This window comes from Giraffa tippelskirchi, chromosome 12 (assembly GCF_054371585.1).
Source record: "Giraffa tippelskirchi isolate mGirTip1 chromosome 12, T2T-mGirTip1v1.2.pri, whole genome shotgun sequence".
Lineage (NCBI taxonomy): Eukaryota > Metazoa > Chordata > Mammalia > Artiodactyla > Giraffidae > Giraffa > Giraffa tippelskirchi.
This window is the reverse complement of record NC_137286.1, coordinates 65,389,229-65,404,640: the sequence shown is the minus strand read 5'-3', so window position 1 is coordinate 65,404,640 and position 15,412 is coordinate 65,389,229. Positions and strand designations below refer to the sequence as shown.

General features: G+C 55.1%; 1 long non-coding RNA gene across 1 annotated transcript in view; it reads right to left on the bottom strand.

The window, feature by feature from the left end:
- Nucleotides 1-15,412, bottom strand: part of LOC145530002 (uncharacterized) — a 1,493,464-nt gene that overhangs the window by 1,186,512 nt on the left and 291,540 nt on the right. The window contains exons 40-41 of the long non-coding RNA XR_014071397.1: nt 8,906-9,017; nt 1,270-1,381 (exon numbers count right to left, since the gene is read on the bottom strand). This is a non-coding gene — a long non-coding RNA (uncharacterized LOC145530002). The remainder of the gene's footprint in view (nt 1-1,269; nt 1,382-8,905; nt 9,018-15,412) is intronic.

The following is a 15,412-nucleotide window of genomic DNA, read 5'->3' as shown; positions in this document are numbered from 1 at the left end:
CACCACATGAGGGAGCAGACCGGCTTCTCTTCCTCTGCTCCCACACCATTCACTCATGAAGGCAGCTCAGGTGTTCTCATGCCCTGCCTGCCTGCCTGCCTGCCTGCCTGGCTCATCCGTGAGCTGTGACCACCTCCAGGGCAGGACTCCACCTTCTCCTCTCTGTGTACCGTGAATCTGCACACAGTGGGCTTTCAGAACCTTAGGAGACTTGAGCCATTCCCACTCGAGCCAGAACCCTCCCCAGGAAGGAAAACGGCTGTGGGGTCATTTTGGCCCCAGCACTGGTTCCGAAAGCCTGGCGGCTCCTACAGCCTCTACGGTGTGAAGAGGGAGGTCCCTTTTGACAGAGCTTTCCGGCTGTCAGATCTAAGCTGTTGTTTCACTGTCAGCTGTGTCTCTTCCGTTGCAGCCAGGTGGGCCACGCTGCTCCAAAGGGGCTCACAAGCTGAGTGGCAAGGGAGGTATTGAGAGGACAGGGATGGCTACAACGTGCTGCAAACTGAGTGAGGGTCCCCACAATCCTCAGCAAAGGTCTGTGGTGTGCAAGTGGGGAGTAGAGGGCCCCCAAGTTCCAAAGGAAGGGAGGTACTCGGGAGCTAAAGCCCTTGGCTGCTGTGGTAGCAGCTGCAGATGGCAGCTCGTCCACAGTGCACTTCGAATGAGGTCATATGAGCGGGACTCTGGAAATGGCTCCGAAATCAAGAGAAAGGGGTCAGGGTATGTGGGAATCCGGCGGGGGTGGGGGGTGGATGAAGGAAGGTGTCCTTCCTCTCTCCAGTGCAATTTGGTTTGGTGAGTCTCAAAGCTACCAGATGGCACTTCCCAAGTCAGGCCCCCGCAGGAATCAGGGTGGGCTGTGTGCCTCGGCCCCTGCCACAGGGACAAGCCACACCAGTGGCCTCCCTGAGCTCAAATGGCCGGATCTGGGGGTTCTGTCTGGGTGCACACCTCCTTGCTCTGGCCAAGTTCCCCCCTTCTCTGAGCACCAGCTTCATCCTCTCGAATGAGGACATCGATTGCTACCTTGGCACGTTACTCTCTTCATCCTGTGAAGACTCATTAGGCTTATCCTACAATTACTAGCTGGCCCGAAGAGATATCTCCTGAATCCAGATTAAGCTGGAGTCTCCCAGGCTCATCTGGCATGTCTTCCCTGAAGTCTGCCAAAACCCACACCCTTGCATTTCCAGGGACTCCCCTTAGCCAGCTGGGCAGAAAACCCAGCATGGTTCAAACAAGCTGACAGACAAGCGGGAGAGGACTCACGGGCAGACGGCCTCCCTCAGGTCTCGGGTGGAGCTCTGGGACCACAGCAGCAGCGGGCCATCCCAGCCCCTGGGCTCAGCAGCGCCCTCATTCTCAGGCCGGCGGCTCTGCCCTGAGGGGAGCAGGAAGGTCACCAACTGCCGCAGGCGGACCTCAAGCCCCTCCCACTGCTGGAGCCTGACCTCCCCCGGCCCCACCCCTTCCCCTACCCCAGCAGGACGAGAGCTCGTCTTCCCCTGGCTTCCAACGTGAGGCCCGGCCCCGGGCCCCGATTGGGCACTGCCCCAGTCCGGAGCCAATCACAGTGGCCAGGGAGGTGGAACGCACCGATTGGCCAGGGCCAGGTCATGTGACCATACTCCCCAGGAAACTCAAATATTACCAAGATTCCCTAACAAACCAATGAACAAAATTATCCAGTAAAGGCAAACCGTACTTTTTAATGAGGCCAATGTCACAGAAAAAAAAAAAATCCTTCACAATGAACTGCTCAAGGAAGCTACTAAATAAGCTTTCAGAAAAGTTAAGACTTTTTTTTTTTTTTAAATAGGGTGACGGAGAGCTATACCTTTCCCATCTATGTGAATTTAGGTTTAAACTAGATTTCCCTCGGCTATTATATAAGACAAAAACCCCCACATCACCCCCTTTCACTCCCCCCACCCCCAAAAAGTGTTTTAGTCTATTGAATTTTTGTGTCCTCAGTTGTGTCTGATTCACGGCAACTCACGAACTCTACACAGCCAGGCTCTTCCGTCCATGGAATTCAGGGCAATTTTTTCTGTCACAGCAAATGCCCACCCTGGGTGATCCAAAGGCAAGGGCTCAGAGGCTCCTGAGAGACTAACTCCTTTCAGCTGAGCACAGAGCTGGCTCCTCACTGGGATGCCTGTGGCCTGGGGCTCCCAGAGGGGAGAGCAGCACTCGCCCCACCGTGTGGTCACTGCTGGAAGTGCAGGCTGCTCCTCACTCCCCCTTGACAGTGTCCCTGAGGGCAGAACAGTGTGAATCTACTCAAGGTGGAAACGCAAACTCCGATGCAACCAAACTTCCCACAAGGTCTCCAAAACCACTCAGGAACAGGGAATTGGAAACTGCAGGGCATGACATGAATGGAGATGGAGACTTGACACCTTACACCGAGTTCACTTCCAGTTATCCCTAGACAAAGTTTCCATGAAAACTTGTCACAAATCTAGAAGAACAATGAGCAGAAACCGGACACGTGCTTTGAGTCTTCACACACAAAACAAAAAGGCAGCCCACAAAACAACCCAGAGAATACAGTGGACTTTGCAAAATCAAAGATATCTACTGTGGGAAAGACCTCATTACAAAAGCAAAAGACAGGTCATACATCGCGAGACGAATGAGTGGAAACACAAAGCTTCTCAAGGATGTGTCTCCAAACAGACAAAGAACACCAACACGACAAGCCTGTGAAAACTAGGGAAAGGTCTGAAGGGACAGCAGACTGAGGAAGACACACACAGAGTATCCCGGATGATGTCCAGCACTGAGGGCCTGAAGAAACAACAGTCTAGTTGCACTCCCTCAGGCCTGTGTGACCCTGGATGAGGCCTCTGTTTCCCGGTGGCTCTGAGAGATGGACAGGGAGGAAGGGGAAGAGAAATCACTTGCATTTCTAATACTCACAGCAAAGTCTTCCAATGAGAAGGGAATTATCACCCCCACTGACAATGCCATTCACTGAAGTGATACCCACGAGTCCATCTAACCCAGAAGGGAAGGAAGGACCTGTTCTCACAAAACGGCAAGAGATGGAAGAAGGAAGATCAAGCCCACACCAACCACTGGAAAGAGAAGCTGTGCTCAGGGCTTGAAAGAATTCCTATTGGGAAAATGATGTCACAGCCCCACAAGGCAATCCACAGCTTCGATGCTATTCCTCCCAAAATGCCAATGCATTTTCGCACCGAACAAAGAATTGCAAAAGGGGTACGGAAACAGAAAAGAGCCTAAATTGTCAATACAATCCGACGAAAAAGCCCCGATACGGACATCCAAGGTTGTGTGAAAGGAAATTAGACGACCAAACTAGGATCCTCAGGAGAGTATCGGAGAAGGCGATGGCGACCCACTCCAGTACTCTTGCCTGGAAAACGCCCTGGACGGAGGAGCCTGGTAGGCTGCAGGCCATGGGGTCGCGCAGAGTCAGACACGACTGAAGTGACTTAGGCGCAGCGGCAGCAGCAGGACAGTATGCTATTGGGAATACAACAACACACACAGATCCAGATCGATGGAATAAAGTTGAGGGTCCAGAAACAAACCCCGGCATCCATGGTCAACTCATCTCTGACACAAAAGGGGAGAATATCCAAATGGGAACAAGAAAGCCTCTTCAATAAATGTCCATGGGAAAACCAGACAGCTACATCTGAAGAACGCTATTGGTTTTGATCTCACACCACCTCAATATCGGGGAAAAACCTCACCCTAAAGACTGATGTCATGAGACAGCTAGAAAGAAGCGTAGGTCAAAGGCTCCTTAACATCAGAGTCTCCTTGCCATTTGCTGGGCGGAGGTAGAAATGGGTCTCTTCAAGTAAGGGAAAGAGGAAAACGAAGTACGCCAATGGGTTTCCATCCAATGGAACCTCTTCACAACAGAGAAGCTAAGCATTCAGAAATGCAAAAGATAGGAAACGGAACATGAGAGACTCCTTGCAAGTGGTGTATCTGAGAAGGGGTTCATATGGAAAGAGACGAAGAACGCACAGCACTCAGATTCCAAGAAACACCACCACAACCCTTGACCCTTCCCCCATGACCAACTCCGACCTAAAGCCTTTCTCTCCCTCTAACCTATCCCTAAAACATAACCCTCATCTAATCACATACATGTGCATTCCTAGCATCCATCCATCCTCACACGAGAGAGAAAGAGGAAGACACAGACTGAATCAAGAAGGGAAAAGAGAGGGACACAGCCAGAGAGAGACACGGAACCAAAGAGAGGAATGGAGTCGATGGTCCAGACGTTTCATCAATCTGTCTCGAAGGTAGAAGTAATGACAGCGCCCATCCACCCCAGAAGGGGGAAAAGGACAGAAGCTTTGGAGAGGAAAAGACAAGAACGCAGGGAGCCATTAGAAGCTCAGCCACCCGCAGAAGCCGAGCTGGGACACTTGAACAGAATCTCAATGGAAACAGAGGACCAGAAAGTTGGCTACTCTTTTCTATAAGAGAGGGAGACCTTCGAGTCTTCCTTTCGGTCCTCCAACTTGGATGCGGGGTCTCAAAACACTCAGGAGGGGGAGTGCCTTTTCCTGGGTACCACGGCGCATCCAGGCCTCGTTCTGCCCCATTCTGTGCTGTGTCAGCCCTGGATGGAGTCTTTCTTTCTGAAGTCTCAGCGCACAAGCTCCACGTGATATCGGCCCCAGGTGGAAAGGCATGGAGCTGCTCGTAGGCCGACAGACCTAGGAAGAGGATGGGAGAATGACCCCCACTCTGCAGATGGAGAGACTGGGGAAACCCTGAGGGGCATACGCTTGTCCAGGGCCACACCACTTATGAGAAGAAGGAGCCTGGTCTGAGAGCAGCGGGGTCCTCGGAGCTCAGGCCCTGGCTGCACCCAGGCCTCCCCAGAGCTGTGGGCTGGGCTGTGTGGCTGTCACTGTGCCTGCACATGGCCTAAGGGGGGTGGTCGAGCAGTCAGAAACCCAGAGATTCCCTTGGGAAGTTTTGGGGAAGCGACCTCAGCACGAACCCCAGGAAATGATGTCACCTGCCGGCAACAGAACACAACAGAACCCGCAACCCGGGTATCCAGGCCTCCAGAGCGGAGAGGAGCCCCCAGCCAGATCACTTGCTGCCAGGATGTTCTGCTGTTTGCCCCTGCCCAGAGGCCGGGGCCTCAGGAGAGGTCACAGGCAGTGTGCGTGGGCACCCTGTCAACGTTGGCTCAGGGCACCCCCGAGAGGCCTCTGGCCCTTTGCCCGGAGAAACAGAAAGGTAACACGGGGAGCCCCAGGCCGGGCCAGCCCACCTCTCCCATGCCACCCGGAAACACCGGGTCCTTTGCCTGTGTGTGTGGATGCGGGTTTCTCGGGGTGTGTCTCCCTCAAGGAAGCCCAGGCGGATGTGGGGTCAGAAGCCTGCGGGCAAGTTGTGTCCACACCCCAGGGGAGAGCAGGCTGGCTGGGATGGGGAGAGTGCGGGCAGCGCCGGCCGCCCAGGCTGGCCTCACACCCTCAGGTGGTTCTCTTTCCTCCCGGGTGGGGATCTGAGCAGACACACGTCTCTGACCCTTCTGGGAAGAGAAGTTCGAGCAGGCAGAAGCAGCGGCTCCACTGGCCAGGCCCAGCTCGGAAAACTCCCAGCATGGCTGGCTGACGGTCACTGTCGTTGCAGAGCTTCCCACGTGATGAGGCCGAGGACGGGGACACCCCGTCCACCTCCCGGAGGGAGGGGTCGGAGCACCACCCCCCCGCCCCTGAGGCCCAGTGCAGGCTCCAGGTGAGCGTGCCCACGGAGGCATCAGCCCCACCGGGGGCGAAGCGGAGGCGGGGAAGGCCTGCTGCCGAGACACCACACAGGATACACCCGGCGGCCCAGTCTGAGGCTGCCACGGAGCTCAGCACACCCGGCTCCGACCCAGAGTCCCGAGAACCCCAGCCTCTGAGGCAGCAGGAGGACCTGGAGCCCAGCACGCCAGAGCACAGAGGTGAGGACGCTGGGGCTGGTGCACGGGAGTGTGTGGGGAGGGGGTGCTGAGCTACACAGGGACGAGTCCCCGAAAGATGCTGCTGGGCCTGCAGCAAGCGCTGGCCTCACACCCCCACCCCCATCTTGCACACTTCAGTCCCAAAAGACATCCGACCCTGGGTATTCTTTGGGAATCTCTTGGAAGCTTTCTGTCCCGGGATACGCACATGCCAAGGCTGGCCTGTGGGCAAACTTTGCTTCTCCCTCAGCTCTAGCACTGGCCTCCAACTGGAACCAGGCTCCACTTCCCAGACCTGTCCCTACAGAGGTGGTGGCTCCAGGTGCAGGACCCAGGGATCCACCGAGGGCAGATGGAGAACCGAGACTTGCCCTCGCAGAGACACCAGGCCAGCTGGGTTCTGGCCAGCACACCGGGCAGATCGGATCTCCGTGCCTGCAGGACCCCCAGCCCCAGGCACTGATGTCCCACCCCCTCAGCCAGAACCTCCACCTCCACGTGCACCTGTACCTGCTCGGGCTTTGGCAGGAGAACCCGAGGCTGAGGAGGAGTCACCGCCTCGGCAGGGAGAGCCTGCCCTGGCTCCCGCGCAACACCCAGACGCCGACGATGACTCACCCACCCCTGCAGGAAGAACGAGCCCCCGCTCTGGACAGAGACCCAGAGCCCTTGCCGGAAACACCACGTCCAGGGGAGCGGTCGGCTCTGCCGCCTCCATCCCTGTCGGCTCACCGTGGAGGCTGTCAACTCGGTCTGCCCCCAGGGGACATGGAGTTCCTTTCCCCTGAACTGCTTTGCATTTGGTTTGTTTCCACCTTTCTGGTGATGTTTTATTTTTTGTATGGTTTCCTGTATTTTTGTTGGTTAAGTTGGGATTAGTAAACTTTTTCATCATTGTTGCAATTTGGGAACACTCTTGTGTAACTGGTGATACTGTGTTACCATCACCACTTTGTGGTTTCAGACCCGTTTGATCTTTATGCCCCACCCCCCAACAAAGCCTGGATTCAAGGCAAGCACGCCCTGTTCATCCCTCCCCCCGATCCTGAACACAATTTCATCTTTTCTTTCTGCATTCCTTCCTATATTCTTGGTGTCCCCAATCAATGACTCTCAGTGAAATGACTGAAGGAGTTTCTTTCGGACTCTCCACCTACTGTAAGTCTCCATTGGAGAGTTCTCGTTTTTATGTCATTTGAACTAGCCTTTGATAGCTGACAGGACGGTGTACGTCCTTTCAAGATATCATGTGCCAAACGAAGCCCTTTTGGCAAATGCCAACATTATCTCCAGGCAGGCATTGCTGTTTGAAGGGTGACATCTCAGCCAGAAGGCAGAGGCTGAGCTCCTCTTGTTGCACCAGCTCCCAAAAGAAGCCAAGAAAGGGAGCTGGAACAACAAACCACCCCAACGCCCAGGAAAGCGTTCTTCACGACAGAAGGCTAGAAAATGACCCAACAACCTTGTGGCCCAGAACCCCTCTAGAAAAATCACTGTTCCATAAAAAAGAGAAACACGTGGGAAGTTCCAAGGAGAGGCAATGCCCATGGCCAGTGTACTTTAGAGACGGCCTGACCGCTCCGGGGAAGACACGCACCGACGGAACCCCTTGGGAAACAGCAGTGAGAGTCCTCACCGTCGTAAGGGTTTCCTCTGGGGACAACCTGCCCTGGGCACCACATGAGGGAGCAGACCGGCTTCTCTTCCTCTGCTCCCACACCATTCACTCATGAAGGCAGCTCAGGTGTTCTCATGCCCTGCCTGCCTGCCTGCCTGCCTGCCTGGCTCATCCGTGAGCTGTGACCACCTCCAGGGCAGGACTCCACCTTCTCCTCTCTGTGTACCGTGAATCTGCACACAGTGGGCTTTCAGAACCTTAGGAGACTTGAGCCATTCCCACTCGAGCCAGAACCCTCCCCAGGAAGGAAAACGGCTGTGGGGTCATTTTGGCCCCAGCACTGGTTCCGAAAGCCTGGCGGCTCCTACAGCCTCTACGGTGTGAAGAGGGAGGTCCCTTTTGACAGAGCTTTCCGGCTGTCAGATCTAAGCTGTTGTTTCACTGTCAGCTGTGTCTCTTCCGTTGCAGCCAGGTGGGCCACGCTGCTCCAAAGGGGCTCACAAGCTGAGTGGCAAGGGAGGTATTGAGAGGACAGGGATGGCTACAACGTGCTGCAAACTGAGTGAGGGTCCCCACAATCCTCAGCAAAGGTCTGTGGTGTGCAAGTGGGGAGTAGAGGGCCCCCAAGTTCCAAAGGAAGGGAGGTACTCGGGAGCTAAAGCCCTTGGCTGCTGTGGTAGCAGCTGCAGATGGCAGCTCGTCCACAGTGCACTTCGAATGAGGTCATATGAGCGGGACTCTGGAAATGGCTCCGAAATCAAGAGAAAGGGGTCAGGGTATGTGGGAATCCGGCGGGGGTGGGGGGTGGATGAAGGAAGGTGTCCTTCCTCTCTCCAGTGCAATTTGGTTTGGTGAGTCTCAAAGCTACCAGATGGCACTTCCCAAGTCAGGCCCCCGCAGGAATCAGGGTGGGCTGTGTGCCTCGGCCCCTGCCACAGGGACAAGCCACACCAGTGGCCTCCCTGAGCTCAAATGGCCGGATCTGGGGGTTCTGTCTGGGTGCACACCTCCTTGCTCTGGCCAAGTTCCCCCCTTCTCTGAGCACCAGCTTCATCCTCTCGAATGAGGACATCGATTGCTACCTTGGCACGTTACTCTCTTCATCCTGTGAAGACTCATTAGGCTTATCCTACAATTACTAGCTGGCCCGAAGAGATATCTCCTGAATCCAGATTAAGCTGGAGTCTCCCAGGCTCATCTGGCATGTCTTCCCTGAAGTCTGCCAAAACCCACACCCTTGCATTTCCAGGGACTCCCCTTAGCCAGCTGGGCAGAAAACCCAGCATGGTTCAAACAAGCTGACAGACAAGCGGGAGAGGACTCACGGGCAGACGGCCTCCCTCAGGTCTCGGGTGGAGCTCTGGGACCACAGCAGCAGCGGGCCATCCCAGCCCCTGGGCTCAGCAGCGCCCTCATTCTCAGGCCGGCGGCTCTGCCCTGAGGGGAGCAGGAAGGTCACCAACTGCCGCAGGCGGACCTCAAGCCCCTCCCACTGCTGGAGCCTGACCTCCCCCGGCCCCACCCCTTCCCCTACCCCAGCAGGACGAGAGCTCGTCTTCCCCTGGCTTCCAACGTGAGGCCCGGCCCCGGGCCCCGATTGGGCACTGCCCCAGTCCGGAGCCAATCACAGTGGCCAGGGAGGTGGAACGCACCGATTGGCCAGGGCCAGGTCATGTGACCATACTCCCCAGGAAACTCAAATATTACCAAGATTCCCTAACAAACCAATGAACAAAATTATCCAGTAAAGGCAAACCGTACTTTTTAATGAGGCCAATGTCACAGAAAAAAAAAAAATCCTTCACAATGAACTGCTCAAGGAAGCTACTAAATAAGCTTTCAGAAAAGTTAAGACTTTTTTTTTTTTTTAAATAGGGTGACGGAGAGCTATACCTTTCCCATCTATGTGAATTTAGGTTTAAACTAGATTTCCCTCGGCTATTATATAAGACAAAAACCCCCACATCACCCCCTTTCACTCCCCCCACCCCCAAAAAGTGTTTTAGTCTATTGAATTTTTGTGTCCTCAGTTGTGTCTGATTCACGGCAACTCACGAACTCTACACAGCCAGGCTCTTCCGTCCATGGAATTCAGGGCAATTTTTTCTGTCACAGCAAATGCCCACCCTGGGTGATCCAAAGGCAAGGGCTCAGAGGCTCCTGAGAGACTAACTCCTTTCAGCTGAGCACAGAGCTGGCTCCTCACTGGGATGCCTGTGGCCTGGGGCTCCCAGAGGGGAGAGCAGCACTCGCCCCACCGTGTGGTCACTGCTGGAAGTGCAGGCTGCTCCTCACTCCCCCTTGACAGTGTCCCTGAGGGCAGAACAGTGTGAATCTACTCAAGGTGGAAACGCAAACTCCGATGCAACCAAACTTCCCACAAGGTCTCCAAAACCACTCAGGAACAGGGAATTGGAAACTGCAGGGCATGACATGAATGGAGATGGAGACTTGACACCTTACACCGAGTTCACTTCCAGTTATCCCTAGACAAAGTTTCCATGAAAACTTGTCACAAATCTAGAAGAACAATGAGCAGAAACCGGACACGTGCTTTGAGTCTTCACACACAAAACAAAAAGGCAGCCCACAAAACAACCCAGAGAATACAGTGGACTTTGCAAAATCAAAGATATCTACTGTGGGAAAGACCTCATTACAAAAGCAAAAGACAGGTCATACATCGCGAGACGAATGAGTGGAAACACAAAGCTTCTCAAGGATGTGTCTCCAAACAGACAAAGAACACCAACACGACAAGCCTGTGAAAACTAGGGAAAGGTCTGAAGGGACAGCAGACTGAGGAAGACACACACAGAGTATCCCGGATGATGTCCAGCACTGAGGGCCTGAAGAAACAACAGTCTAGTTGCACTCCCTCAGGCCTGTGTGACCCTGGATGAGGCCTCTGTTTCCCGGTGGCTCTGAGAGATGGACAGGGAGGAAGGGGAAGAGAAATCACTTGCATTTCTAATACTCACAGCAAAGTCTTCCAATGAGAAGGGAATTATCACCCCCACTGACAATGCCATTCACTGAAGTGATACCCACGAGTCCATCTAACCCAGAAGGGAAGGAAGGACCTGTTCTCACAAAACGGCGAGAGATGGAAGAAGGAAGATCAAGCCCACACCAACCACTGGAAAGAGAAGCTGTGCTCAGGGCTTGGAAGAATTCCTATTGGGAAAATGATGTCACAGCCCCACAAGGCAATCCACAGCTTCGATGCTATTCCTCCCAAAATGCCAATGCATTTTCGCACCGAACAAAGAATTGCAAAAGGGGTACGGAAACAGAAAAGAGCCTAAATTGTCAATACAATCCGACGAAAAAGCCCCGATACGGACATCCAAGGTTGTGTGAAAGGAAATTAGACGACCAAACTAGGATCCTCAGGAGAGTATCGGAGAAGGCGATGGCGACCCACTCCAGTACTCTTGCCTGGAAAACGCCCTGGACGGAGGAGCCTGGTAGGCTGCAGGCCATGGGGTCGCGCAGAGTCAGACACGACTGAAGTGACTTAGGCGCAGCGGCAGCAGCAGGACAGTATGCTATTGGGAATACAACAACACACACAGATCCAGATCGATGGAATAAAGTTGAGGGTCCAGAAACAAACCCCGGCATCCATGGTCAACTCATCTCTGACACAAAAGGGGAGAATATCCAAATGGGAACAAGAAAGCCTCTTCAATAAATGTCCATGGGAAAACCAGACAGCTACATCTGAAGAACACTATTGGTTTTGATCTCACACCACCTCAATATCGGGAAAAAACCTCACCCTAAAGACTGATGTCATGAGACAGCTAGAAAGAAGCGTAGGTCAAAGGCTCCTTAACATCAGAGTCTCCTTGCCATTTGCTGGGCGGAGGTAGAAATGGGTCTCTTCAAGTAAGGGAAAGAGGAAAACGAAGTACGCCAATGGGTTTCCATCCAATGGAACCTCTTCACAACAGAGAAGCTAAGCATTCAGAAATGCAAAAGATGGGAAACGGAACATGAGAGACTCCTTGCAAGTGGTGTATCTGAGAAGGGGTTCATATGGAAAGAGACGAAGAATGCACAGCACTCAGATTCCAAGAAACACCACCACCACCCTTGACCCTTCCCCCATGACCAACTCCGACCTAAAGCCTTTCTCTCCCTCTAACCTATCCCTAAAACATAACCCTCATCTAATCATATACATGTGCATTCCTAGCATCCATCCATCCACACACGAGAGAGAAAGAGGAAGACACAGACTGAATCGAGAAGGGAAAAGAGAGGGACACAGACAGAGAGAGACACGGAACCAAAGAGAGGAAAGGAGTCGACGGTCCAGACTTTTCATCAATCTGTCTCGAAGGTAGAAGCAATGACAGCGCCCATCCACCCCAGAAGGGGGAAAAGGACGGAAGGTTTGGAGAGGAAAAGACAAGAACGCAGGGAGCCATTAGAAGCTCAGCCACCCGCAGAAGCCGAGCTGGGACACTTGAACAGAATCTCAATGGAAACAGAGGACCAGAAAGTTGGCTACTCTTTTCTATAAGAGAGGGAGACCTTCGAGTCTTCCTTTCGCGCCTCCAACTTGGATGCGGGGTCTCAAAACACTCAGGAGGGGGAGTGCCTTTTCCTGGGTACCACGGCGCATCCAGGCCTCATTCTGCCCCATTCTGTGCTGTCTCAGCCCTGGATGGAGTCTTTCTTTCTGAAGTCTCAGCGCACAAGCTCCACGTGATATCGGCCCCAGGTGGAAAGGCATGGAGCTGCTCGTAGGCCGACAGACCTAGGAAGCAGATGGGTGAATGACCCCCACTCTGCAGATGGAGAGACTGGGGAAACCCTGAGGGGCATACGCTTGTCCAGGGCCACACCACTTATGAGAAGAAGGAGCCTGGTCTGAGAGCAGCGGGGTCCTCGGAGCTCAGGCCCTGGCTGCACCCAGGCCTCCCCAGGGCTGTGGGCTGGGCTGTGTGGCTGTCACTGTGCCTGCACATGGCCTAAGGGGGGTGGTCGAGCAGTCAGAAACCCAGAGATTCCCTTGGGAAGTTTTGGGGAAGGGACCTCAGCACGAACCCCAGGAAATGATGTCACCTGCCGGCAACAGAACCCAACAGAACCCGCAGCCCGGGTATCCAGGCCTCCAGAGCGGAGAGGAGCCCCCAGCCAGATCACTTGCTGCCAGGATGTTCTGCTGTTTGCCCCTGCCCAGAGGCCGGGGCCTCAGGAGAGGTCACAGGCAGTGTGCGTGGGCACCCTGTCAACGTTGGCTCAGGGCACCCCCGAGAGGCCTCTGGCCCTTTGCCCGGAGAAACAGAAAGGTAACACGGGGAGCCCCAGGCCGGGCCAGCCCACCTCTCCCATGCCACCCGGAAACACCGGGTCCTTTGCCTGTGTGTGTGGATGCGGGTTTCTCGGGGTGTGTCTCCCTCAAGGAAGCCCAGGCGGATGTGGGGTCAGAAGCCTGCGGGCAAGTTGTGTCCACACCCCAGGGGAGAGCAGGCTGGCTGGGATGGGGAGAGTGCGGGCAGCGCCGGCCGCCCAGGCTGGCCTCACACCCTCAGGTGGGTCTCTTTTGTCCCGGGTGGGGATCTGAGCAGACACACGTCTCTGACCCTTCTGGGAAGAGAAGTTCGAGCAGGCAGAAGCAGCGGCTCCACTGGCCAGGCCCAGCTCGGAAAACTCCCAGCATGGCTGGCTGACGGTCACTGTCGTTGCAGAGCTTCCCACGTGATGAGGCCGAGGACGGGGACACCCCGTCCACCTCCCGGAGGGAGGGGTCGGAGCACCACCCCCCCGCCCCTGAGGCCCAGTGCAGGCTCCAGGTGAGCGTGCCCACGGAGGCATCAGCCCCACCGGGGGCGAAGCGGAGGCGGGGAAGGCCTGCTGCCGAGACACCACACAGGATACACCCGGCGGCCCAGTCTGAGGCTGCCACGGAGCTCAGCACACCCGGCTCCGACCCAGAGTCCCGAGAACCCCAGCCTCTGAGGCAGCAGGAGGACCTGGAGCCCAGCACGCCAGAGCACAGAGGTGAGGACGCTGGGGCTGGTGCACGGGAGTGTGTGGGGAGGGGGTGCTGAGCTACACAGGGACGAGTCCCCGAAAGATGCTGCTGGGCCTGCAGCAAGCGCTGGCCTCACACCCCCACCCCCATCTTGCACACTTCAGTCCCAAAAGACATCCGACCCTGGGTATTCTTTGGGAATCTCTTGGAAGCTTTCTGTCCCGGGATACGCACATGCCAAGGCTGGCCTGTGGGCAAACTTTGCTTCTCCCCCAGCTCTAGCACTGGCCTCCAACTGGAACCAGGCTCCACTTCCCAGACCTGTCCCTACAGAGGTGGTGGCTCCAGGTGCAGGACCCAGGGATCCACCGAGGGCAGATGGAGAACCGAGACTTGCCCTCGCAGAGACACCAGGCCAGCTGGGTTCTGGCCAGCACACCGGGCAGATCGGATCTCCGTGCCTGCAGGACCCCCAGCCCCAGGCACTGATGTCCCACCCCCTCAGCCAGAACCTCCACCTCCACGTGCACCTGTACCTGCTCGGGCTTTGGCAGGAGAACCCGAGGCAGAGGAGGAGTCACCGCCTCGGCAGGGAGAGCCTGCCCTGGCTCCCGCGCAACACCCAGACGCCGACGATGACTCACCCACCCCTGCAGGAAGAACGAGCCCCCGCTCTGGACAGAGACCCAGAGCCCTTGCCGGAAACACCACGTCCAGGGGAGCGGTCGGCTCTGCCGCCTCCATCCCTGTCGGCTCACCGTGGAGGCTGTCAACTCGGTCTGCCCCCAGGGGACATGGAGTTCCTTTCCCCTGAACTGCTTTGCATTTGGTTTGTTTCCACCTTTCTGGTGATGTTTTATTTTTTGTATGGTTTCCTGTATTTTTGTTGGTTAAGTTGGGATTAGTAAACTTTTTCATCATTGTTGCAATTTGGGAACACTCTTGTGTAACTGGTGATACTGTGTTACCATCACCACTTTGTGGTTTCAGACCCGTTTGATCTTTATGCCCCACCCCCCAACAAAGCCTGGATTCAAGGCAAGCACGCCCTGTTCATCCCTCCCCCCGATCCTGAACACAATTTCATCTTTTCTTTCTGCATTCCTTCCTATATTCTTGGTGTCCCCAATCAATGACTCTCAGTGAAATGACTGAAGGAGTTTCTTTCGGACTCTCCACCTACTGTAAGTCTCCATTGGAGAGTTCTCGTTTTTATGTCATTTGAACTAGCCTTTGATAGCTGACAGGACGGTGTACGTCCTTTCAAGATATCATGTGCCAAACGAAGCCCTTTTGGCAAATGCCAACATTATCTCCAGGCAGGCATTGCTGTTTGAAGGGTGACATCTCAGCCAGAAGGCAGAGGCTGAGCTCCTCTTGTTGCACCAGCTCCCAAAAGAAGCCAAGAAAGGGAGCTGGAACAACAAACCACCCCAACGCCCAGGAAAGCGTTCTTCACGACAGAAGGCTAGAAAATGACCCAACAACCTTGTGGCCCAGAACCCCTCTAGAAAAATCACTGTTCCATAAAAAAGAGAAACACGTGGGAAGTTCCAAGGAGAGGCAATGCCCATGGCCAGTGTACTTTAGAGACGGCCTGACCGCTCCGGGGAAGACACGCACCGACGGAACCCCTTGGGAAACAGCAGTGAGAGTCCTCACCGTCGTAAGGGTTTCCTCTGGGGACAACCTGCCCTGGGCACCACATGAGGGAGCAGACCGGCTTCTCTTCCTCTGCTCCCACACCATTCACTCATGAAGGCAGCTCAGGTGTTCTCATGCCCTGCCTGCCTGCCTGCCTGCCTGCCTGGCTCATCCGTGAGCTGTGACCACCTCCAGG